We start from the raw sequence: 25,745 nt of genomic DNA on the forward strand, positions 1-25,745 counted from the left end.
CAATATTCAATCCCCCTACGCCTATGGTTCACGACTCGCCTTCCTTAGATATATTTTCTCTCTCTCTCTCTCACTCTTGGAATAGACTCTAGAACTTTTTTCTTCAATAACCCGACCGATTCCGAACTGTCATTTACGGTCGACGAGCCGCTTACGATCTATATCTTCATCGGCGAGGCATCTATTTGATCGGACAGAAAATTAAACATTTTGCATAAACGCGTGTAACGAGCCGCCAAACTCGATTCGGTGTCCGAAGGCGGTGACGGCGGATCGAATCCAAGATGCCCGATAACTTGTTGACATTTCTTTCACGACCGTGTTCGATTTTCTTTATTTTCTATCCGCCGGGTAACATTCTCGGAGGATGTTACCTTTATACGCGATTGTCATCGCATCGGATTTGCGGCACTTGGTAAACAGATCTCTGCACGATGATTCGAGAGTCCCGCGATCGTGTATCACTGCTGCTCTGAGGACTGAGGACGCTTGGAAAAGTTTCCGTCGTCTCTGGAAAAGTTACGTCAGTCCCAGTTCTTTAGTTCAGCCCTCAAAATAATCCTTAGCTTTAGCAACCTTTCCAGATAAGTTTCCCTTAAACACATTTTCACCTATAGTAAAGTACAGTAAAGTAATAGAGAAGACTTAAGGACTCTTCCACTTTAGGAGCCTTGGCAGCCTTTATTTCTTCTCTAGAAACGTATCTGTCTTGGGTGTTTCCACTATTTCCCTTACGTCAGTCTCAATTCATTAGAACAGCCTTATCCTTAGTAACTTTGGCCCTTGGAGGCATACATCTTTCATGTATAGAGAAGTCTCAATTGGTTCGTCTACTTCTTAAAATACTATCCAACACAGTTTCCCTTAGTCCAGTCCTCAAAGAAAAAACCATAGCTTTAATGACCCAAGCCCTAAGAGGCAATTTTCCCTTAAGCATATCTCACGTGCAGGTAAGTTTCAATTCCTTAGTCGACTCTTTAAACTAATATTCAACATGCTAGGTAAAAACATATTTACTCCACCAGTCGAGAGTCCCAATATTAGTCTTCAGCCCCGCCCTGAGATTTTACAAACTCCAGAGGCTTAGAAGTGTTTCCTTCTCCCCCTGAAACCTGCAATTTTTAGGTGTCTCTATTGCTTATCTTACTTACGTTCCTTCCCAGTTCCTTAGTCTATCGTTATCATTCGCCCCCGCTCTGAAGACTTTGAGGCTTGGAAGTGTTGTCTTCGTCTCTGGAGACGTGCTTCTTTTGGTTGTCCTCTGCTGGTCAGTCCCATTTCATGGTCCTACTTCTGCTTCAGTTCAGATAAATGTTTTTCATTTTTTTTTTAGAAAAATCTGCACATTGGGTGAGTTTTTAATATCGGAAGACAGCACATTGAATAGTCTAGAGCCATCATTGAAAAGACTTTTTTGCATATGTGTTGTTCTGGTTAACTGAATATCGAAGTTGTTTTTAGATCTGATATTATAAGCATGTTTCATGCACCTTGGAATTAAATATTCTTGTAAGTATGTAAGTATGGGGGTATGAAAATCAATACAATGTTATTGCAATAACCAAAATGTGGGTATCTCCTTGCCAATCTTTGCACACATGAAATCAACATGCTTGGAGAAATTAAGTTGCGAATCAAGCATTACGGCTAGATATTTCATATTTCACGAGTTCCTGTACTATTAACATAGGCAGGGCCTCTGTATGTCTAGTAGCTATATGGATTTTCGCTCAGCTTAAACAAATGTTTCTTTGTAGGTTAGGTATTTTTGTAACTAGACGTTTTTTATTGCACGATGCCTTAATATCTGTCGGTCACCAGAGAAGGTTTAAAAAACAACCTGCGAGGCTGTCAAACTACGTAGAACCCGGCCGATAACTTTTATCAACTTCCAATCGATGTTTTATTCGAAATAATTTTTATTACAACTTGTCACGGAACGTGCAGAGCGTTTACCGCGACGCGACGGTATATTGAACCGAATCGGACGGTTCTGAATGAAACCACTCGAGGCGTATGCGCTTCTTCAGTTACCGGCCTCAGTATTCGACGCAGGAGGTTGCCTACTGAAAAACCTGTTGAAGTATTTAAAACAGGACACCGCCGTGCCGGTCTATCGGTGAATTTTACTACGTTATGTTCAATATCTCTCGCGTGTCGGGCTCCAACTGCTAAATAAGAAACTTCAATACATAGACAATTCGGGTGGATTGAACTGCGGTGGCTTTTACGTGATGAAAATCCATTTGTCAGAATAAATAAGAACTAAAAGTTCAGATTTTCAAGAAATTATATATTCTCTAAGGTAGGTTTGATTATGGGAAACCCACTTAGTCCTTTGTTAGCCGAAATTTTTATGGATAATTTGGAAAATATCATACTAGAACATCCTCTAAGTAAAAGTTTTTTATGGTGGTATTGATACGTGGATGATGTCTTCGCTTGCTTTGTTGGAACGGACAGACAATTGAATTCTTTTTTAAATTTCATTAACTCATTACATAATCGTATAGAATTCACTCGGGATTGAACAGGATAACTCTATTAATTTTTTAGCCTTAACTATTACAAAAACGCAAAACAAATTACATTTTTCCAGTTATCATAAACCTTCACGCACGGACATCCCTTATGCACACAAAATGGCTGCATTTCACTCTTTTATACCAGACTTCTTAATACGCCACTCTCAACAGAAAATTACAACAAAGAACTTAATATCATTAAACAAATTGCATTGAACAACGGCTACAATCCGTCCATTATAGACAAAATTATAAACAAAAAACAAATCCAGACAACAGTAAACTCTATTTATCCGAAACCTAATACAGAATACGAACAATTTAAAACAATTGCATATATAGGAGAACCTAGTGAAAAAGTTTCAAAACATTTGTCAAAATGTGGTTTTCTTTCAGAACTAACAACACAATAGGAAAATTTTTAAAAAACAATAAAACGAAATGTCCAAAATCTCAAAAATCAGGTGTCTACAGGTTGAAATGAGGATCATGTCCTAAAATTTATATTGGACAAACAGGTAGATCCTCCGAGAAACGCATTAACGAACATAAAAGAGCGTTTAAAAACAATAGTCTAGATTCTAATTATGCTACACAATTAAACACAGAAAAACATATTTTTGACGACAATTTTGATATTTTACATGCAGCCACAAAAAGTATAAAATTAAATTTATTGGAAGCCATGGAGATTAACAAAATGAGACATTCAAATTTATTGCTTATCGATTTAAATACCTTAATTAAATTAAATATTTTTCGGAATATATAGTACCAGATAGCTTGTAAATATTACATTTGATAAAGCCAGGGTGTTCTTGAAACAATTGTCATGTCAAATTATATAATTTCGTGAAAATCTGCACTTTTAGTTCTTATTTATTTTGAATTCGGGAGGATGTGCTGGCGTCAAAATCTAATTTTTTTTTCCTATTTCTGGACTACATAGATCGTCTTACATGTCAAGGGCCCGTCACTACCAACCGAGAAAATTGCTCATAACTTTTTCATTTTAAAACATTATTAGCGCATTTTTAAGGCAAATGCAGTGGGGTGCTCAGATATTTTCTACAGTTCTTCGTTTCCTCATAAACGAATTCAACTTGACTGGGTAAAAAAATGCCCTGGTCGAGTCCTTTTCGGTCGTATAGATTTGTTGGTGGAAATGTAGGACATTTTCTGTTTATGTGTTAGTGGAGACGTTACACAGAAACCTTTAATATAATTTAATAAACAACAATAACTTCAAAGACATAGCCGATTTAAAATAACTTAACTAAAAACACGAAACCTTAAGAACCATTTAATATTTTAATTTTAAAGGGTAGATATTATTTTTAATATTTAATATTAATATTTTTGATTCTTTAGAAAACAAATTTATAGTTCTTTTAACCTATTAAAGAAAATACAATAAATATTATAATACGAAATACTAAATTTTAACCTTTTATATTAATTATATTAAAACAGTTTAACATAAATGTGCAAATTGACATTGACAGCATGTCTCAAAAAAATATTCGTCAATCAACCGACTAAAGCTTAATATCAAGCTTAAGTCTATAACTGCAAGCAGTTATAACAGGTGGTACTTTCTATTTATTTATTGTTATTATTTATTTTTCATTAATTCAAAAATTCTTTTTGTTAGTAAAGTTAAGTAGATTAGTAACTTATGAATGTTTTTGTTTTATAAATTTATTTAAAATGGAATAAGTTTTTAAATTGATGGTTAAAAAACTGAATTTTATAACTTTTCAATATGAATTTCCATTTACAATAATAATAATAATAATAATAATAATAATAATAATAATAACCATAAAATTTGTCCTGTAGGCAAATCGGTGTACATACTTTATAGGATAATAATCTGATAATGTAAAATAAAATTATAGAGGTGTATTAATTTTATAAAGCGTTTAGATTAAAAAATTAATAATTAATATATGCAATAATAATAGTAACTTACCAAAACTTGTAGTTTTTAAATTTATTGAACATAAAATAAATTTTTAAATTCATTGTTTAACAAAAACTGGAAGTTATAACGTTTCAATATTAATTTTTATTTATAATAATAGTAGTAGTAGTAATAATAATAATAATAATAATAATCATTTATGATGAAATCAAGAATAGAATCCGACAAATGCCGTATGCGTGGGGATGAAACGTAGTCAATAGATCACATAATTGGTGGATGCAAAACACTGGCTCCCAACGAGTACACGAAAAGACACGATAATGTAGCAAAATCAAACCTGAGTCGGTTGTAGATAACGATCAATACAAACTGTACTGGAACAGAGAAATCATCACTATTGTGCACATACAAAACAATAGACCCGATATAGTATTCGTAGACAAACAAACCTACAACGAAAACGTCAAGAAAAAGTTAAAAAATACTTACCATTAGCCAACGAAATCACCCACATTTCTTGGGATCAAAACGGCGTATTCATAATTCCAATCATCCTCGGAGCCAATGGTGGAGTCCCGCACGCCACACTGAGAAGCCTAATAGACCTGAAAATAAGAGAAAGTACAATCAACATCATGCAAAAAATCGTTCCGGTAGAAACTACGGGAATAGTACGCAAAGTAATGAACATTTGAAAAAAACGAACTACCTCTCTGCAGACTAACTCAAACCAGAAAAAAGTTGACATCCATTAAAGTCCTGTGGAAAACATAATCATAATAATAACAATAAATGATGTACTTTATGGGATAATAATATGATGATAATTAAATAAATTTAAAATTGATTTGGTTAGCTACCACCGTAATGGTGGCTATACTTCTGATAGCTTTAATTCTTTGCTAAGGGTGCCACAAGGCTCAAACATGGGTCCCATACTGTTTCTGTGTAGTGAATGGCTTAAATCCGTGGTATCTTAGAGAAGGTTATAGATCGAATAGTCTTACGGTCTTAATATTGACAAATTTGAGAGTGGCGAAACGCAGGGCGTTTAAAAAGAAAAGAAATCATAGCCTGGAAATGCAGGTTCCAAGAAAACAACTTGTGTGAAAATCCTAACAAAATCAACTCATCATAATTAATGATTACCTGGATTTTTGAAAACTTCTTTTCGTCAAGTCTTATATAGTCCGACGATGACTATATCGATAGCCATGTTTGAGCACATCAAAAGCAATAAATCATACTCGACAATGGCTTTCAAGTGGTGACAACATTGTCGATTTTTTCCGTACCCGCAGTAAAACTCAACCGAGTTGTAAAACCGAAGGCAATTTTACACCTCTTAAATCAAAAATATAAACCTCTCCACGAATTTTCCAAACAATAGGTGCTCTCGTCTTCCGAGAAAAGAAAGGCTTAACGAAGACAGGTACTCGATGCTAGACAATTCGAAATTATATTTTGTTTTGGGTTCCGCTCGAAAGCTTAAAAATAAAACGGTGTTAGCTGTGCGACGTGACTAATATTTAAAGGTCCGTTAATTTGTTTACGTCCGATGTAATGAACCAATAAACGGAGCCTTATGGGCTAATTAAAATTCAATTGTTGTATGTTAATTTGTCGCGTTGATGGTCCGCGGGTCTTAACATTCTTGAATATATTTCGGAGGATGCGCTCATGAAGACGCGTCTATCGGGAATTCAGGTGTTATGTAAGTCTTATAGTATTCCGACAATAGACTTATGGACAGTAGCTCATTTTGTTCAAATCCAAGTGTATATCTGCAATCGAATCAGTCCGAATTACTTAAAAGATCCAAATGACTTGTCCTTGTACGAGAAGATTTCCGTATTGAATTATATATTAAAAAATGAGCAACAGCAAATCTACGAAATCTCAAATTATATATGAAATATTTCTTCTTGAATGGTATTCAAATTAGAAACGAAATGGACAACGAAAATATTAATAGGACCAGAGGTAATAAATATTAATCTTAATCTAGGTTCCACGCTCACGCTGATGGTTAAACATTTTGTAAGGTCTTAATCCTGCATGTTCTAGTCAAGCAAAGGTTACAAATATTATTTTGGTTAGTAGAGAATTGTGCATGCGTTGTTTTATTAAAGTTGGTAAAAACTTCGACATAAGTTCATTAATGATTTTGCACGTGAAGTTAGATTATTATTTCGTACCTACACTACCTACCTACACCCATTCTTTCACTACAGAATACGAAGGAGAACTTTGGCCGTACACACCATCTAGCCTTTCTTTAATAATTTTAGGTGCTAACCCTTCTTTTGTCAAAAACTTGTCTTGTTTAAAATACTGTCAATAAAAAATTATTTGACGCAAAGCTTCATTTTTTTTTGCGCAGCCTACTAAGATATATATTTAAAAGAAGACAAAGTTTTATCGTGATACTGGAGCTGCATCTATAGCAGGCCGGGAAATTTTGGCGCTAACCTCGTATATTTCATTTGAGCATGGTTAGCTACTTTGAAGTTGTGAAGAAGAAAGACGAAAGTTCTTATTCGTATCGGAAGAAAGAAAAAAACTCTGAACTATGGCAATATGGTTTTGTTGCTTATCGCTTAATATCTTACCACAACCCAGTCGAAAGAACAAGAAGAACATTATTTCTCTGTTTATCATTTGATATCTTTCCTATAACCATCTCCAGACAGATATTTCAACATCAACATCTTCAAATTCTATGGCTAAAAGTCAGCTGAAGATGGTACGGTTGCTTATCAATTTGATATCTTTGCTCCGGTCATCTCCAAGGCGATGTTTCCTCAATTTAGAACGAACTAAAACTGATGAAAGTGCCAACATCTTAAAACTTTAGGTTTTACAGCCAGCTGAAGATGGTTTGTTCGTTTATTGCTTAATATCTCCTCTACGGCCGCCTCCGGGACCTATTCATCGACAAGAACAACGGAATCCGTTGCTTGATTGCAACGGAAAGGCGAGAGGCCTGTCGGGAGCTGCTTGATTGAGATGAAGATGGTTTTGTTGTTTATTGCTTGATACCTTCCGTGTGACAATTTCCACAAATTGTTCTTTGGCAATAAGGAGCTAATCTATTGCTTAATGTCAAATGCATTGTAAGATACATGCGGGAAGGAACTTCGCCGTCTCTAGGACCGATTCTTCGGAACTCCTCTAGTCAAGTGCAACGCAAGATGGTTGTGTTGCCTATCGCTTAATATCCACTTGAAAGAACAAGCAGGAGATTAGATCTCCGTCTGGTTTCAATATTGCTTTAGTTAGAAGGGAAATAGTTGGAAGTTTGGCAGCAAACGCAAGGTAAGAGGCCCCTTGGAAGGAGCCAAGGACTGTCGGGATGTCAAATTTCGTGGTTGATTAAGATCAAGATGGTTTGGTTCTTTTTTTGCTTAATGTCTCGTTTATCAGGTGAAACCATCCCTATGGCCTCCTCCAGAATTCGAATGATTTCAACATATCTATAGTTTTAGACGAAGAAGTTCGGCAGTAGTCTTCTTGTGTTACTTCATTGCAACGGCAATGGGAGAGGGCTATTGGTTGTAGGACAGCTGAAGATGCATTGTTTTATCTTCACCATGATCGTTTCCATAACCGATTCTTAGGCAAAAATGACGGAATTTTCTTAGTTTAAGACGAACTAAAGAGTTCGGCCTTGCTGGCAATCGCCTGGTCAACCTGCAAGCGGCTATTGAGTTCATCGTAACTCATAAAACAATTATCTCGAACGTTATGGCGTCCAATCCGCGCCTAATGAAACGCGGCGGCCAAATAAAATTTGATTTACGGCAAATTTTCCGACCCAGTTCGCCCGTGCGCGATAGAAAACTCAACAATGGGAATTGGTCGTAAATTTGAAATTTTTCGGTTGGTATCGCGCCGCCGTAATTACCCACATAATTCATTGCGGGCAATTAATCTGAAGTGAACGTGTTTATTTTGCCTTCGATATTTCCTCGTCCGCGTTTTAATTGCGTAATAATTGCCCAGGCCCGTAAAGCGACAAGTGCGAACGATAATCGGCGCATGCGGGTAGGATAAACCCGAACGCGACGGAGGTGACCCGCTTTCAAAGGTCTTCAGAATTTGTCAATTTTCGAATTGATTTACGAGTACCACCCCAGAGGCTTTAAAGTGTTTGTTGTGTTTACCCGAAGAAAGCCCGGAGCTTTGACGATGTCGATATCACGTAAAGGACGTCGCTTGTTGCTAATAGTACGCGGTGGCTCGTTGTGTGGTACGTATAGAAAAAAAAGGCGGCGTTCTTTTTGAAAAATTGCGAAGGTCTGGACGGTTTTTTTCCGGTTTCCGTAAATTAATGGTTATCGGAGTGTTGACGTTTCGCCAGAAAATGGACGTTAGAGGTACTAATTTTTGGTTTAAACCTCTCTGTGAAGTGGGGAAGTAAAAAATTAGCTTAGTGTGTACTAGGTACAGTGGCGTGGTGATACAAGATGGTACGTCCCGTTTGATGTCTATCCGGCGAAGATCTTATAGGTATATGTAGTAATAAGATTTTAAGAACAATTGTTAACAATGGCTTCATTTTTAAGCTACAGTGTGTTAAAATTTTAAGAAAAAAGAAAAAGAGAAACGTAGATATTTGTATATGATTTTAAGGTTAACGATGTATTTTCACCAGTGATGTTTGTATGGGGTTTCAACTGAATATTTTCCAAAAAAAAAGGTACCCCACAGTTTTTTCTAAAAATTGAATTATTTTTGAAATTCCCGTTTTCCAAAAAAATTTGAATTCATATCCTACGGCGCACCAACAAGTTTCTTTTCATTGGTACCACTTTTGATATTTTATTGAAGTTTGATATTAATTAATTAATTAAGTAGAAAATTAAAATTAAAAATTAATTTTCTACTTTCAGCAGTAACGTACACGTCGGCAAGATATCCAATGTTTTGATAGAAAGGTTATGTTTTCTTTTAAACTTCAACATTTAGATAAAAATAAAGCGGTTTTTGGTAATGTTGATATGATGATGTTAACTTTCCCCTTAAAATCACCAAAAAATTCTATCAGTCTCGCCAGTTACCGGCACACCTATAAAACTCAGAAAATAGAAAAGGAAGTGTATTACAATAGCTTTTTTATCATAATACCAATCAAAAGAATACGGACAGGCATGAATACTATGGGACTATTAAAGGGGGAAAGTAGTGATTTATCTTGAAATATATGTGATGTTGAGAAGTCATTTTGGAAAATCTATTCCCGACTTACCCCCTAGAATATAATGAAAAAACAGTTCACCTCATGTATTTTTTCTTTTATCCCTGTAACGGAAATTTTAGACTAAAGCAGATTTGCGATGATATGAATATTTGTACAATAAATTTATGTATTTCCCATATTTTGCCTCACATCATATCATGTAAACTCTTACTTAAAATATTCCATTTTCCCGGATCAGTTGCAAAAGGCACTCGTCACACTTTTATATTTTACCCACTTTTTCAAAAATCTCGGAAAGGGTTATATACGAGTAGGTACAGCTTCATTCAGATGAGAACCAGATGATACCCGTTACTTAAGCAGCAGCACTACAGCTTTACTGCAAATAACCGATGATATATTTAGGACTACAGCTGCAGGCAAGCTGATACAACAAGATACACCTCAGGGGTGCATTTTAGCCTTAGCGTATCTATTGGTAGTGATTCTGTGGGGATTAACAATAAAAAAAAGTTTTGTGTTGATAATGGACAAAGATTTGAGATACTAAGAAGAAACTCTCCTCCATACTTCATACGTCTTTAATAAAATAAGCTATCGTAATCATGTTTGGGTAATTTGAAAAATAAAATAAAGAACTCAAGTAACCTCAAACGTTTTAAAACTAAACTTTTTGAAAAACTGCTTCATGAAAAAAAATTGCAGTCATTTACAGTCTACATATTTTTTGTAACGAGCCTTTTAGCTTTTATTAAAAAAATAATTTTCAACACTTGACCCTTTAATGACCCTTTTATGAAATTATTCGTTACATTAGAATGCACTAGAAAAACAATTATTAAGAGTGGAATTTTCCTTTTCAACTTTTTTTTTTGGCAGTTTTGGTTGTTGGACAATTTGTTGAAACTGTTGAAGCTTGTTGAAACTGAGCAAGATCAAAACCTCAAAAACATTTTTGGAGCATTACGTTTTTTTTGTTATAAAAGAACGAAAAAGTTGAAAGGAAAATTGAAAGTTATCTGCGCCATTTCCCTTGCAAAAATAGGCAGTGTCCGCAAAAAAAAGGCAAAAATTGTTTTTTTATTCGGCGATTTGCTACCACAATTATTGGAAAGCCTTAATCAAAGAGGTCTACTTGTTTCCGACCATCGAGGTACGGTGCGGTTGAGGGCTACAGATTTTGTACAGGGTGTACGAGAAATTAAAAAAAAAAAGTTCAACAAGAGCAGCATAATACAGATGCGACATAAACCTTACCTCTATCGCTTATTCGAAAAGCATTTTATACGAGGTTCACGCAAAATTAAATCGTATACAAAAAAATATTTTGTACAGGGTGTGTGATATTAAATAAAAAACCGTTCAAGAGCAGCATAATACAGATGCGACACAAACCTTACCTCTATCGCTTATTCGAAAAGCATTTTATACGAGGTCCACGCAAAATTAAATCGTATACAAAAAAACATTTTGTACAGAGTGTGCGAGATATTAAATAAAAAACCGTTCAACACGAGCAGCATAATACAGGTGCGACACCAACCTAACCACTATCGCTTATTCGAAAAGCATTTTATACGAGGTTCACGCAAAATTAAATCGTATACAAAAAAATATTTTGTACAGGGTGTGTGAGATATTAAATAAAAAAACGTCCAAGAGCAGCATAATACAGATGCGACACAAACCCTACCTCTATCGCTTATTCGAAAAGCATTTTATACGGGGTTCACGCAAAATTAAATCGTACACAAAAAAATAAAAAGGCTTAGAAATAGAAATCGCAAAAGTGCTAGAAAATGAAAGAAAAAAATAACCAAACACGCGATCCTGCATGCAATTTTATGCAAGTAGGATTGCATTAACAAGTAATAAATTGACAGAGAGTGTTGTTTACCAATCTCATTAAAAACATTTACTCGGCATCATCCTTAAACATTGCCAAACAAAAGTGCTGATAAAACGGCCATTATCGAGGTACCGTGTAATTACTGCAAGTACCTGGGGCTACGAGGGGAGTGGGGGCGAGAGCGCTAAGCGCAGGGTCGTCTTTGGAATTTTCGACGCCCGACAGTGGCGTATCAAGCCGAAGAGAGAATTTTATATTCGTAAATTCATAAAAAATAATTTCTATTAATATTCGCCGGGCATTAAATGGTTAATTGTTAAACTAACTAACCAAGCAGTTTCGAATAGTTTTTTGATTATTTAAAGCAGTTTTAATAGCCATTTTTCAAGGCATGTTAAGCTATTAAGAGAAAATTGTTTTATTAATGCTTAATTTTGAGAAATTTACTGTCTCTTATATAAGTTATAGGTTATCGGTGACAATAGTACAAGTTCGTATTAGTGTATTTCAAAAACTATTCTTGACGTGTTTTCGAAATCTACTAACAAACATGTCCAGCGGATAAAAAATTAGATGTAAGTAGCCTATTGCGGCCCTGAGACGGCCATCTTGCACCGAAGAATGGTTCGAGAGGCGCTCTCTGCCACAGTCTCCTTATTTAGATAAAGCTCGAGAAAAGTCGGATACTGTTATTTATTTAATAATAAACAATTACGATGATCGGCGCCTGGCTTTTAATGTGTCAACGACTGCTTGACTTTAATGAGATTAACGGTGACCGGCGGGACCATGTTTGTTATAATCGAAAAAGAGAAAAAAAAAACGAAAATTCGTAGTGAGGCAATCGCGACCGAGAGCTTAATTCGAGAGAAAGTTTTCCGTCGAAAAACGCGGCATTAAATCAAAACGGAACGACTCAGACCGGTCGCATGATATGTCATTCTCTCGAATGGTTTTGATGCGCTTCACGATCAAATGTTATTAAAAGAAACTAAACCTTCCTAGTATCGGAGGTATTGTTCACAACTTGATATTAAATTATCTGACTAAAAACCGTGGCTTCCCTCAAGGAACGGTTCTGGGGCCTCTTTTGCTTTGTTTGTTCAAAATATCAATTAATTATGGCGTTGCACAGTCACAGATAAGAAACGTAATTTATTGTCATAGGCTATGAACATTTTTTTTACAAAAAATCATTGTTAGAGAACAAGCAAGGCGGCAAATGAGGCAATGAAATATTGATGAACATTACAAAGTTTACAATTTTTTGTGTTATTTAGCAAATGGAAATCAAACTTTCAACGTCCTTTTTTGAATTAAAACAGTTTTGGTATTGGTTAATGAAGCACATCTCCAAAAACCTGCTCTTAAAAGAGTTTCGCTCATATCCTTAATTTTATCTTTTATGATACAAGATGATGATCTTATTACATAACTTTTTACAAAATGGTCTCCATCTGCATCCTTTACAATATCTAAACTGGACTTTAAGATAGTCAAATGCGTTACTAAGAGTCCAGTAAAGCGCCTAAGTAATTGTTTCGTTCAGGGTGTTTTCCAGAGTCTTGCAAATTTTTGCTCTGTTTTTTTTTTTTTTTTTTTAAGTGAAACACCCTTACTCTAATTACTTTATTATTTTTGTAATATTCGTTTTTATTAATCACTTACTTAAGTTAGTTAATTTTTTGTTTATACTAAATAAAGAATTTGGATACTTTTTCCTTTTATTTCGCTCGATAAAGAACTAAATAAAGATGAACCTATCGCGAACGATAAAGAAAGAATTAATAAGAAGCAGACTGTCAAAATAGACAGTTGAAGTGAATAAATGCATCCACTTCAATTCTAACTCCAAAAGAAGAAGACACTGACGATTTTTTTCTATGCGTTCGCTTCCTACGACCAAGTTAAAATATTCAAAATTGTGTCTCTTTAAATACAAAAGCAACATTTCTAATATTGACACCTTTGACATAAGAAAGAACTATGGTCACTGTCGTATCCGTGACTTTCTGGTAACCGATCTCGTTCACGACTGGAAACACGCCTCTGAACATTATAAATCACCAAACCGAGAACCAGAGAATTTATCAAAAAAAAAATCGATTCTATTTATAACCTCGCTCTGCAAACCCAATTACACTCGTTTCACGCTCTTGTGAATGATTCAGATGTTAACTAAACGACATCTATAGCTTTCAGTTACGACAGGCGTAGATTAGGGTGATTAATAAGCGCTTAATTAATTACATCTCTTTTTTGCGTCTGCCGTAGCGTTAAACAAAACCTCACGCATACATTACGCGGCGATCCAATAGGCAGACACAGTTTTCACTTGGAAAAATTTATAAGTGACAAAAGTGTTACCGTTTACATATATGTGCCATGTGTTCTTCTTGGTGGATGTTACTTCTTCTTCTTCTTCTTCTTAGATCGCATTAGTCTAGATAACTGTTTATCGCTAATCTAAATAGCCAGCGCCTGAATGAATGCAATATGCAGGTCGTAGGTGATCAGGAGTTACGGGTAGCCAGGTAAGGTTTCCTATTACTCATTAGAGGCGACCTCAGCAGTCTGTGCCAATGTTTTCTTCTTGCTGGATGTGATTTCCTTCTTCTTCTATTAGCGCCTATCCTCTTTACCATTTGCCTAGATAAATTTGTTTACTGCTGATCTAAATAGGGTATTAGAGGTCATTCTAGTCCACTTTTCTAGGTTCTTGAGCCATGAAGTTCCACGTGTAGAGCCTCGTCTGTCATTTATCTTGCCCTGTAAAATTAATTGGAGGAGATAGTATTTTCCATTTCTCATCGCATGTCCATTTCTTTTTGGATGCTACCCAGTGCCGTATCATTTTACTACCCTGTAAGAAAACCGTTTTATCTGCCGATTTGTGAATTATATGGGTCTATTTAAATAGTTCATCCAAGTAGATGTATATGGCGTACACCTCTTGAACAGCTTGGTCTTGAATTCGGGTTAGGGGTTTGATATCCGGATTTGTATTGCCTTTAATCATATGATCACCTTCAAATAGTTGTTCCATTCAGGCAGTTTCTTAGATTTCCTGGTGCAGGTTGAAAACGTCATGTTTTTGTTATACATTTCTATTTCCTGCAACCAAATCTCTTTGGCTTCTTTAATCTTCCTCACTATTATCTAACATGTATTTTGGCTTGACTCTATTTTTGAGTGGCGGTCTGTTCTCCATATTGGTATTGGTATTGGTATTGGTATTAAAGGGGAGCGCCCTCGCGGGCGTCCAAGCACTTAGGCCACCAGATGGGCCCGTTGTGCCCCCAGGCCGCTCTAGAGGGCGTCCAGAATGCCGCCCCTCCTGTAGAAGGTCAGCAACTCCTTTAGCCCAATACCGTGCACTGAGTCCGGATCGATCAGGCTTAGGAGGCATCTCTGCTTGCTAGGCATTGGAGACGACCCGGAGTGTAGGTGGTGCATGGAAGGGGAGGAGACCCCGTATCATCTGCTCACCGAGTGCCCTGCCTTGACATGGGCAAGATTGGGAGTCTTCGGAACGGCCCTGATCGATCCGGACTCAGTGCACGGTATTGGGCTGTTCTCCATAAGGTCTAGAATTTCTTAAGTACCCATGGATATTAATCTTCTCTGCAGCATTTTGCCGTTTTCAAGGCAAAAATCAATTTCTTTTTCGGAACACCGCGTACAGAGTGGACGAGGAAAATGTTATGTACGCGTTAACGTTGGGGGTCGATACCACATTGGCCAGTCGCCTTTACTTTCTACATCGGCAACTTTTATTAATAAATTAAATTGCGGACAAGTTTAGTTACGAATCAGCGATTTATGGAAATCAGCGACGGTGTGTCCCGGTGCTTTCTTTTTCGTTTATAATTAATACGGCGGTCGCGTTTCTTTTTCTGCGAACGCAATTTTATTGTCTCGCTCACCGAGATGGAAAATCAATCTATATTAAATAATAATCGCCGATGGCTGCGTCAACCCGTATACAGGGTGTTTTCTAATTGGATGTCACTAATTAAGGGGCGATTTTTGGATCCATTTTAAAAAGAAAATTTCATATGAACATACATTCTGAACCTCTTAACTTTTGAGGTACAGGGTGGTAAAGGTTTCAAAACCAAAAATATATTTTACTAATACTGTTTTAAGATATTTTAATGACATTTGGCACACATGTGCTATGCATCAAATGGCATTATTTAGTGTACCACATTTTTTTTAACGTACACCAGTGGCGGGGTACGGAATTTCACATGTATATTTTGGTACACTGATGGTACGCCACTGATTTCTCTTTTTAATGGATTCCCAGGCAATAAATGTTTGCTTGTTTCAAATAAATGTGGTTTTTAAAAACCCACAAGTATTATTTAAGTGAAATACACAGTCATTGGTTTAAAGAATTAAGAGTATATAATTTGCATTTATAATCAAGTACATTTGATTAATTTGTAATGTTAATTGCATTATAATTAATTTTTTATGAATGTGCTGAAAATTTTTAAAAAATGTAATATGTATAGATTTCGACGGGATTTGTTTTTAGTCTGCAGCCCATCTTCGCTAAGGTGCTTCTAAAATACAAAATGAGTTTGTCAAGTAACCACAACTATAACATTTAACCAAAGTAAAATTTACCTTGGAAATAAAAAATAATTTTTATAAAAGGTACTTCCCGACACTTCGTCGATCGTTTAAGACGACTTTTGTTACCAATCGGTGAGAAAAGTTCAAGCCTATTTATACATGTTTTTAAAGAAATAATTTAAGAAAATTGATTAATTAATGAATTAATTAAAATTATATGACGAATCAAAATTATATACATACTAGCAGTTCAGCTAAGTGAACGTTTATCTAGATTAAATAATTTATGATTATTTGAATAAAGTACCATTAATTTAGATTATATACATTTTTGCTTGAATAATGCGAACAAGTAGGTAGAGCTTCTACTTCGATGAAAAAAGGCAAGGGTGTGAAATTGAGTCAATTCACATTCTTCTGCATAATTCATATTATATTTAAAAGACTACCTCCAAAAATTTAAGGTTTTACTTAAGTACTTGGGCTGAAACATTTAATCGATAATATTCCCACTTCCATAATATTTGCTACTAATATTTATTTAAGATTTATATTATTTTGAGAAATTCTTTGGACCCGGCCACACTCCCCACCCACTGGTTATCCGCAAATGTAACACCGATTTATAAAAAAGGTGATAAGCGCGATGTTTCAAATTACCGCCCTATCAGCCTAGGGTGTATTGTATGTAAATTTCTCGAACGCCTTATAGTAAATCAGCTGTTACCGTTTTTGATCGATTGCCATATTAGATCAATCATATCAAATACATTGGCATGCTTGAATTACTGGATATTATCTCTTGACTCAGGTCATCCGGTGGATATGATTTACCTCAAATGCATAGGTTTGCGCATTTCCATCTGACATGCCCCTTGCGGTCATCCATTTAAAATAAGAAAGGAACAATTCAGGACTTCACATCGCCTGCATTTTATAAGTAGCAGACTTTCGATTATTGGAACAGTTTACCCCCAGATGTCGCTTGGACAGTGTATTGTTTCACAGCAATAAGTAAATATTTATAATTTATATAACATTCTTATGGTTCTCCTCTACACTTTATTTTTTGCAATAATAATAATAATAATAAAGATCCCGTAGTCGCAAAAAATAAGTAATGTAAAATAAGTCAAATAAATGCGCTTATCAATTGCAAGCAAGAATTAATTTATTGAAACAAATTTTGTTCAAAGGAAATTTAAAAAAAAAAAGTATTATTAAGTAAATTATTTCGAAACTATTTGCGATTTGAGGTCGGAACGGACCGAATAAGGGCTCGTCGGATAAATATAACGTCGTCGACCATAGAAGGCCGAAGGCTAAACGTGGAACCGCGTGCCGATGATAGGGGTTCTTCTTCTTCCGCATCTGAAGATAGCTATTATGCCATTACGGGGACCACCCGCACAATAGCGAGGGTCGGAGGTCAACTTAGACGTAAACTGTCGCCGTAACGTGGATGAAATCTTAAACATATACGGTTTCGAACGCGGCATTGAAAACGATGCGTGATCATTCAACCGGTCAAAGGTTTTCCATAGAAATTTCACTTTTAAATGACTCTATTAACAAATTTTTAACGACGACTAATAGAATTTTGCCTTATAAGTTGCATTCAATCTTTAACATAAACACAAAGAGTGACAACGTTGTTTGATACCTAGACAAAACTGCAGCGCATCAGAAATTTTTTAGCATTGTTTTAATTAAAATAATAATAATAATAATAATAATAATAATAATAATAATAATAACAATAATATTCTTGAACAACCGTCGGGAACAGCTATTCTCCACTATCACCAGTGATCGCGAATACATTTGTGGAAGCCTTTGAGAAGAAAGCTCTCGGCACCTTTCATCTAAAACCAAAATTATGGAAACGCTACGTCGATGATACTTTTGTTATTTGGCCTCATGGTCAAGAAACCCTAGTAGATTTTTTTAAGCATTTAACCTCTATACACCCTAACATACGTTTCACCATTGAGTTGGAAACTAATAATAGCAGACCGACATCTTAATGCAACTCTCCAGCCTGAGTCACTGACATTAAACATATTAAGCGTTCCATCAAAAAATACACTTTACCACAACTTCCCGATAGCAATGAGGCCGAAAACGATCCTACACTGCGGTTCCTCCTTACATTCAAAAGGTCACTGACCACATATCAAAAGTTCTAAAGAAGTATAACGTCAAAACCAGATTTGCCACTTGTCCAAAAATCTCTCAACATCTTCGGTCCGTCAAAGACAACATTCCATTTGAGATGCCAGGAGTTTACAGCATTCCATGCATATGCGGCAAAGAATCCAATGGAGAGACCGGACGAAAAATATCAGCTAAGCTCAAAGAACACGAAAGAGCCTTACGACTAAGACAAATAACCACATCAGCCGTTACCGAACACACTCATGAAACCGGACATAAAATTTTATTCGATTAAACTAAAATTCTTGCATGTAATCAGTTCTTCTACCAATGAAAAGTGTGATAGTTCAACGTGTTTCAAACAAAATATCGGAAAACGTCGGATTGCGGTAATATCCTGGAAATGTCCGAAGCAGCTTGGATCCGTGGGACAATAGAGTAATGGAACTGGATCACCGCCGATCCGCCGTTATATACGTTAGAATTTTCTCTTAGGAATGATCAACGCAAATTTTCTGGAATCCTATTGAAACGGTTGAGCACAAAAATCGAAGCAGAAAATTTTCAAATAGTATTAATTGTTGTTATTGTTAGACAATCGTTCTCTGGCAACTTCATCTTCACTTTTCAATTTACTAGTTTTTGACCTCACCAAAACTAACGATAGGAGAGACTTGGGTGCAGCAATTCCTTTTTTTTGGCGAAATACTACGCTACAACACTCCAAAAAGTATCTCGAAATTATCTTAGATGATGGTGTAAACGTTAGAAATAATAATATTTTCTGAAGTACGCCACTGCGCTTACTACGCTTTAAAAAAATGGATGAAGATATTCGATCAATGGTGAAAAGCGATAAACTTCGTTTCAAACGCCATATCGTCGTAAAAATTAATTTTTATCGTCGTTTAATGATAAAATCGGGTTTCGACCTGTAAAGTTCTTATTTACGATTTCGATAGAAAACGCAATAAGCCGTTTTAATTATCGTATACCGGATTTTACGGACGTCCATTTCGCTGGGAACGTCTCCATCGGTTTAATACGTAACGCAGATTTGCCGATATCGGTTTTCTTTAACAATTATTGTCAATTTATTTGCGGATAAGGAGTTTTGTTGCGTAACGCCGAAATGGTTCTTGAAATTAATAGAAAATTGTGTGTCTTAAGATTGAGAGGAAAGTTTATATATATATATATATATATATATATATATATATATATATATATATATATATATATATATATATATATATATATATATATATATATATATATATATATATATATATATATATATATATATATATATATAAAACATATACACGCAGCGCGAAAAGGTCACCAAAAATAAAATATATGTATTAGTTTTTTTGAAAAACCGGTAAGAATTTTAAATAAATAAGGCCCGAATTTCTAAATTCAATAAGACGAGTCTAACTTAAGTCAAAATTTCTGAAGAACAAGTCGGCATTTTTGACTAAAATCAAAAATTCTTAGTTAGTTAGCAACTTAAGTGAAAAATTTTAAATTGTTTTCAGAATTATGAAAAATAAGTCACAAGTTTTGAAATGTATGTCAGATTTTCCGACTTCTTTCAGAAATTCTAAAAATCAAGTAAAACTTTCTGACTTAAGTCGGAAAAATATCCAAGAATTTGTTGAATTTGGCCCGAATTTCTAAATTCAATAAGACGAGTCTAACCTAAGTCAAAATTTCTGAAGAACAAGTCGGCATTTTTGACTAAAATCAAAAATTCTTAGTTAGCAACTTAAGTGAAAAATTTTAAATTGTTTTCAGAATTATGAAAAATAAGTCACAAGTTTTGAAATGTATGTCAGATTTTCCGACTTCTTTCAGAAATTCTAAAAATCAAGTAAAACTTTCTGACTTAAGTCGGAAAAATATCCAAGAATTTGTTGAATTTGGCCCGAATTTCTAAATTCAATAAGACGAGTCTAACCTAAGTCAAAATTTCTGAAGAACAAGTCGGCATTTTTGACTAAAATCAAAAATTCTTAGTTAGCAACTTAAGTGAAAAATTTTTAAATTGTTTTCAGAATTATAAAAAATAAGTCACAAGTTTTGAAATGTATGTCAGATTTTCCGACTTCTTTCAGAAATTCTAAAAAACAAGTAAAACTTTCTGACTTAAGTCGGAAAAATATCCAAGAATTTGTTGAATTTGGCCCGAATTTCTAAATTCAATAAGACGAGTCTAACTTAAGTCAAAATTTCTGAAGAACAAGTCGGCATTTTTGACTAAAATCAAAAATTCTTAGTTAGTTAGCAACTTAAGTGAAAAATTTTAAATTGTTTTCCGAATTATGAAAATAAGTCACAAGTTTTGAAATATATGTCAGATTTTCCGACTTCTTTCAGAAATTCTAAAAAACAAGTAAAACTTTCTGACTTAAGTCGGAAAAAATCCAAGAATTTGTTACTTAAGTCAAATCAAACACTGTTCACTTAAGTAAAAAATTTTACTAAAACAAATATTCTTGTTCTTCAGAAATTTATTCTTAAGTTAAAAAAAATTAGAAATTCACCTTATTCAACTAAATAAATAATGAATAGTATTAAATTCTTACAAAGTCTTTCCGCACCCTTTTCTGTTTTTTGTTTCCTTTGGAAGTTAAAATAAATAATAATAAATTAATAACTGTTATTTGCGCTTTTAATATAATTTCAATATGCTGCGTATTATGTTTGTCACTAAGCTAGTCGCTGTGTTGATTTTATTTTAACCATTATTCCATTTATGGGATTTGATATTTGTAAGAATAAGTATAATATTAATATTATAAAATTCTCCAGGTGTGATTAGGCGCCAAACGCTTTCGGTTTTGATATTATGGACTTTTTACAAATTCTAGGATAAAGTTTGTTGTAAGAAATTACAAAATATTATATATAAAATATATAATAAATAATAAAATATTGAAAAATACTCCAAAAAAAAAATATTTTAAAGCAAAGGAATTCTTTAGTTAATTATTTTTTAGACCATTTTTAAACACGCCATTTTTTATTTTCTTACATTATTTCGTAAATTACACAATGCAATTTATAATTTATCTCTATTAAGTCTTTAAAACATCTAGTAAATCATTCCTTAAGAACGCTTACCTACATTTAACAGCATTATATCACTTAAAAATATAGTTTTTCCCGTCGACAGGAATAATACAATGTATGCAGATATATCGCTAACGTTTGCGTTGTTTTTAACGCTGAAATGAATGAAAAATTAAAGCGATAAATATACAAAAGTGCACAGCATCCGCTTAATAATGTAAATTTATTTGTTAACAGTGCGAACTGGTCACTTGACCACCTACGTAACATAATTTATTATCCCAGTTTTTTTTTATGTATTTTTCCGCGATTGTTAATCACGTTTAGAGTATCGCCTATGGGGTGTCCCAAAAATTTGATTTTACGTGGATTGCACCGAAAAATCCTCGGTCGTATGGTCATTATTCTGTAGGCTGAGTAAAAGCAATCTTCATTATTACCGCGTGCTGAAGTTTCGCAGGGAACGCTATGAATTGACCGCTTAAAATGAGTGTTGATAGATATTGTTATTGGGGAATAATCTTCGTGAGTTTCTCTCTAAAACACACCCCTAGTTTGTGTTATTAAGAACATTTACGTACGGCACAAAAATGGATGCTCAAGGCAATGAATGACAAAAATCGAAAATATCCTTCGGATTAATCATTTGAAGGGTGTTCAAGTTCTCGACATATAACAATTACATGGTCTTTGTGTACACAGTCTAATATTAATGAAGGTAAAATAACATTCAATTAACATTAGGCATAAAGAAACATGCAATGCAGTACCATTTGAGCTGTTAGTTAGAGAAATTGTGAATATTTAACAGCTAAATTATATACTACCGACACTATACGATACCTTTAAGGTTTGAGTTAAAAAAAAGCTTTAAGTATAATTTAATTTAAATAATCTATTTATCATAAAGGTACAATCATTTCTCGGGTACTTTTCTAAATTTGTATTTTTCTTGTTTTTTGCATCACGTTTTTAATAGGTTCATAAAATTTTGAACAACTATCGTTTATATCGTCATTTCACTTTAAATTTGCTATATCAAAAACTCTTTCGGGAAATGCTGATCAGGCTGGAATACTCATGAACAAATTGCTGTTTCTCACTAGCAACTGATTTTAGAAAATTCAAAGAGTAAGTCAATTTCAAAAGCCTTTGTCTTCCCAACTATCTACAAAATAAATTACAGAGAACTCAAAACAAAGCAATAGAAACCATATTTAAAATAAACCGTCTCACTTAGGTAAGTAACTTAGATATAAAGCAAATGAAAGAACTACATAATCATAATACGCGTAGACCTAAGAGTTAATTTTTCAAAAACTCTTAAAGTACAAAGATCGCCATTTTATAGCTGTATTCAGACCTATAACTCTATTACTTTTAACTATAACTTATAACTCAGTAAAGCCATTTTGTCAGGAATGAAAAGTATAGTTGCAGGGACTATTTTTAAAATTTTTATTTTGAATGTAATTTAAGGCTCCGGTACCAGTGTTTAACACAAGTTAGTTATAAAGAAATAAAAATAAAATTATACCCTCGCTTGGCAAATTAAAAGGCGTCGAAAATATTTCCAACAACACTCCCCCCACCCCCCTTTGTCATTGCCATGCGTGCGTATTATTTTAAGACGCCCGGTAAGCGAAATAGCGAAAATATTCCGCGCAAATCCCATTTCTAACAAAAAGGCGCGACAGACGCCTGGCGCCTGCAATTTATAAACGTCGCGGTGCGGCGACAATGCCGGCTTAAATGGCGAACAACACTTTACGGTCTCTGATTATTTTAAATTATTATTACGTGCCGGACGTGCGTGAACCGCATTGAAAAGTCGTCCCAACCAACGACGTTTTACGCTTTTTTTCTGGTTTTCCCAATTATAATATATTTTTAATTTAATAATAAATAATAAATAAATACATAAATTTCATTTTATTGACCAACAGTGTTAACACCCATTATGGCACAAATAATAATAGATATTTAAAAAACAAAGATAATTTAGATCACTTTAAAAGCTCACATGAAATTTTTGATTTTTTTTGGTCTGTAATAATAAGTCGGTAGGTCCTGATGCTATCTCTTGTTAAAAAATCGAATTTTTCGAAAGTATCTAAGTTAGTAAAAAATTTTTATATTCCGGTAACGGTAGGTCCTATGGGATCTCCGTTGGTACAGAAATGATCAGCGTCGAAAAACAAATTTTTTTTTTGCCTGTTTGTCTGTTCTCCGTTCTCGTCTTTTGGTTTTTTCTGAATAACTTTCGAAGCGTTAGAGCTGCAAAAATACATAAGCTTGTATGAAATGGCCTGTTTTTTGAACATTACTATGAAACACGACAAGTGTCCGAAATTTCAAGCAACCGACTTCATATTTGGCACACATATGCAGTTTTGCCCTGTGATGGAAGCTATTTAAAATGGGGGGGCTGGGGGGTCGGGAAGTATTTTAAAAAAAATAAAAATCGCGTGTGCAAGGGTCTACAAAAAAGATCATTTTTAAAAAACCGTTTGTAAGACCGAAAAAATTCTTAAACCAGAAGACGCAGAGGATACAGCTCCATAAACCTTTATTCTTGATAATTTTCAAATTCAAAAAAACTGATAAATGGGTCCCCCTATTATTGAAAATTGCCAATAATTCAAAATCTGTTTTTTAGATGTCAGTTTCTTTTACATGACGATATTGCCCATATAGACAGCTAAAACTTTTGTGTTTAAGGTTTTTAAGTATTGTACAGGGTGTTAGCGATATTCCGTGCAATATTGAAAAACAAAATAAGTGCCCTAAATTTGCAGCTACCGACTTCAGACTTGGGAGAGAAATAGATGTCTGGACCTGCATTTAGACTGTTTATACTGGGAGCAATAATTTTTAATTTTTGAATTTTTTTTTGGTTATTTTGGCATCCAGAACAACATCATTTCCTCCAAAACCAGTCATCCGATCGGAAAATTTTTATAACCGTAATACGTGGGAGACCCGGCACTATAACTTTTGTTTCACGCATTTTTTCGATTATATACAAGGTGTTTTAGTTATGGACAAAAATGTAAAAGACTCTTTTAGAGAGTAAATTATTAAAAAATAGCTAATCCGTTCAAACAGTGTTATAGACAGTATCAAGGGCTACAATTTTTGGATTTACGGTTTTCGTCTATCCCATACGCTGTTCGCCCTCAATCCTGACGCGATGACGTCATTTACTATTACCACATACTGCATGATTTCAGAAAACCATGCAGAAATACCGGTCATCTGGACAATAGAGGAAACCAAATATACTTCAAAGAGCGATATTATTAATTGATAGTGGTTTCTCAAAATTTCTTTGGAAGTCTTAAAAATCTGTGCTTCTATCACGGATGCAAAATTGGCGAAATACCACTTGCACAATAATTGCAATAAGTGTGTCAGTAACTTATCAGCGTTAATTGATAATTCTTAGCGATAGCCAGCACTCACTGGCATTGATACAAAAATTTCCTATATACAGTATCATTGAATACTGATTTAAATATTCAGGGTGTTCCGTTTAAGAATATATCAAACAGGCTGCTATTTCAGCAAATTGTTAGCGTTTTTTTTTTTAATGGGTGCCAACTGTCCATTTCACTTTTTTATTTAAAGTGATATCGTTAAAAACAAAAAAGTTAAAACCAACCGAAATGTAGTCCAGATAAATTGGAAGTATGATTTTTTGAAATGGCCAATTTGATAAAACTGTCAAAGAATAAGGGTAGAATTGATAAAGCGACCTCTGCGGTCATTTTGTAAACCTCGCAGGCAACCCTGCATATTTACACGGTAATCTGTGCCAGTAGGTGCAAATTTAACGACCGTTAAAACGTAACCGATTGATCTTTGCCGACACGAAGCGCGTATAACGACCAAGCCCGTATACCGGGTGAGTCAACGATAGAGTTCATTATCTAATTGTTGTGAGAAAATGATAAATACAAAAGTTGTTAAGATTGTTAGGATGCACAATTTAAAATTATTTAAAAGTATACAGGGTAGTTCAAAAATGCGTGATGAATAAAAAAAAACATTTTCTCATAACTTAGAAATCGAAAAGTTGTGAAGATTGTAGGTAGATTTAAAATACATCAAAGGCTTTAACTTATTCATTAATAATAATAATAATAATAATAGGAAAAGTTTCCGATCACATCCTGACGATGGCGGCACTAGTTACTAAAAGCTAATGATCGTAGTTGCGCACCTCCCGATAGTTACGTACCAAAGGTTCAGCCATTTTGGAAGCGAGATTTTTTTAGTTGATAGTTTTTTGAGTGAGTCGATGTGAAAATGGAAAAATCTCCTAAATATTTGTTTTTGAAATGCAATACGCTTACGCAAATTAAAGAGTTTGATTGTGCGTCTGGGGACTCTGCACCACGCCAGTGATATTTT

At 34.4% G+C, this 25,745-nt stretch overlaps 1 protein-coding gene and 1 long non-coding RNA gene across 3 annotated transcripts in view; one reads left to right on the forward strand and one right to left on the reverse strand.

Annotated features, from left to right (window-relative positions):
* LOC132700652 (uncharacterized) overlaps nt 1–25,745 on the forward strand; it is a 170,678-nt gene that overhangs the window by 58,807 nt on the left and 86,126 nt on the right. The gene's annotated exons all lie outside the window — the stretch shown is intronic.
* On the reverse strand, nt 4,788–21,512 carry LOC132700653 (uncharacterized). Its single transcript, XR_009618673.1, has 3 exons — nt 21,381–21,512; nt 4,968–5,060; nt 4,788–4,904 (listed from the first exon to the last, which is right to left on the reverse strand). It is a non-coding gene; the product is annotated as an uncharacterized LOC132700653 (long non-coding RNA).

Source organism: Cylas formicarius, unplaced genomic scaffold, assembly GCF_029955315.1.
Source record: "Cylas formicarius isolate icCylForm1 unplaced genomic scaffold, icCylForm1.1 PGA_scaffold_4__25_contigs__length_36172078, whole genome shotgun sequence".
NCBI lineage: Eukaryota > Metazoa > Arthropoda > Insecta > Coleoptera > Brentidae > Cylas > Cylas formicarius.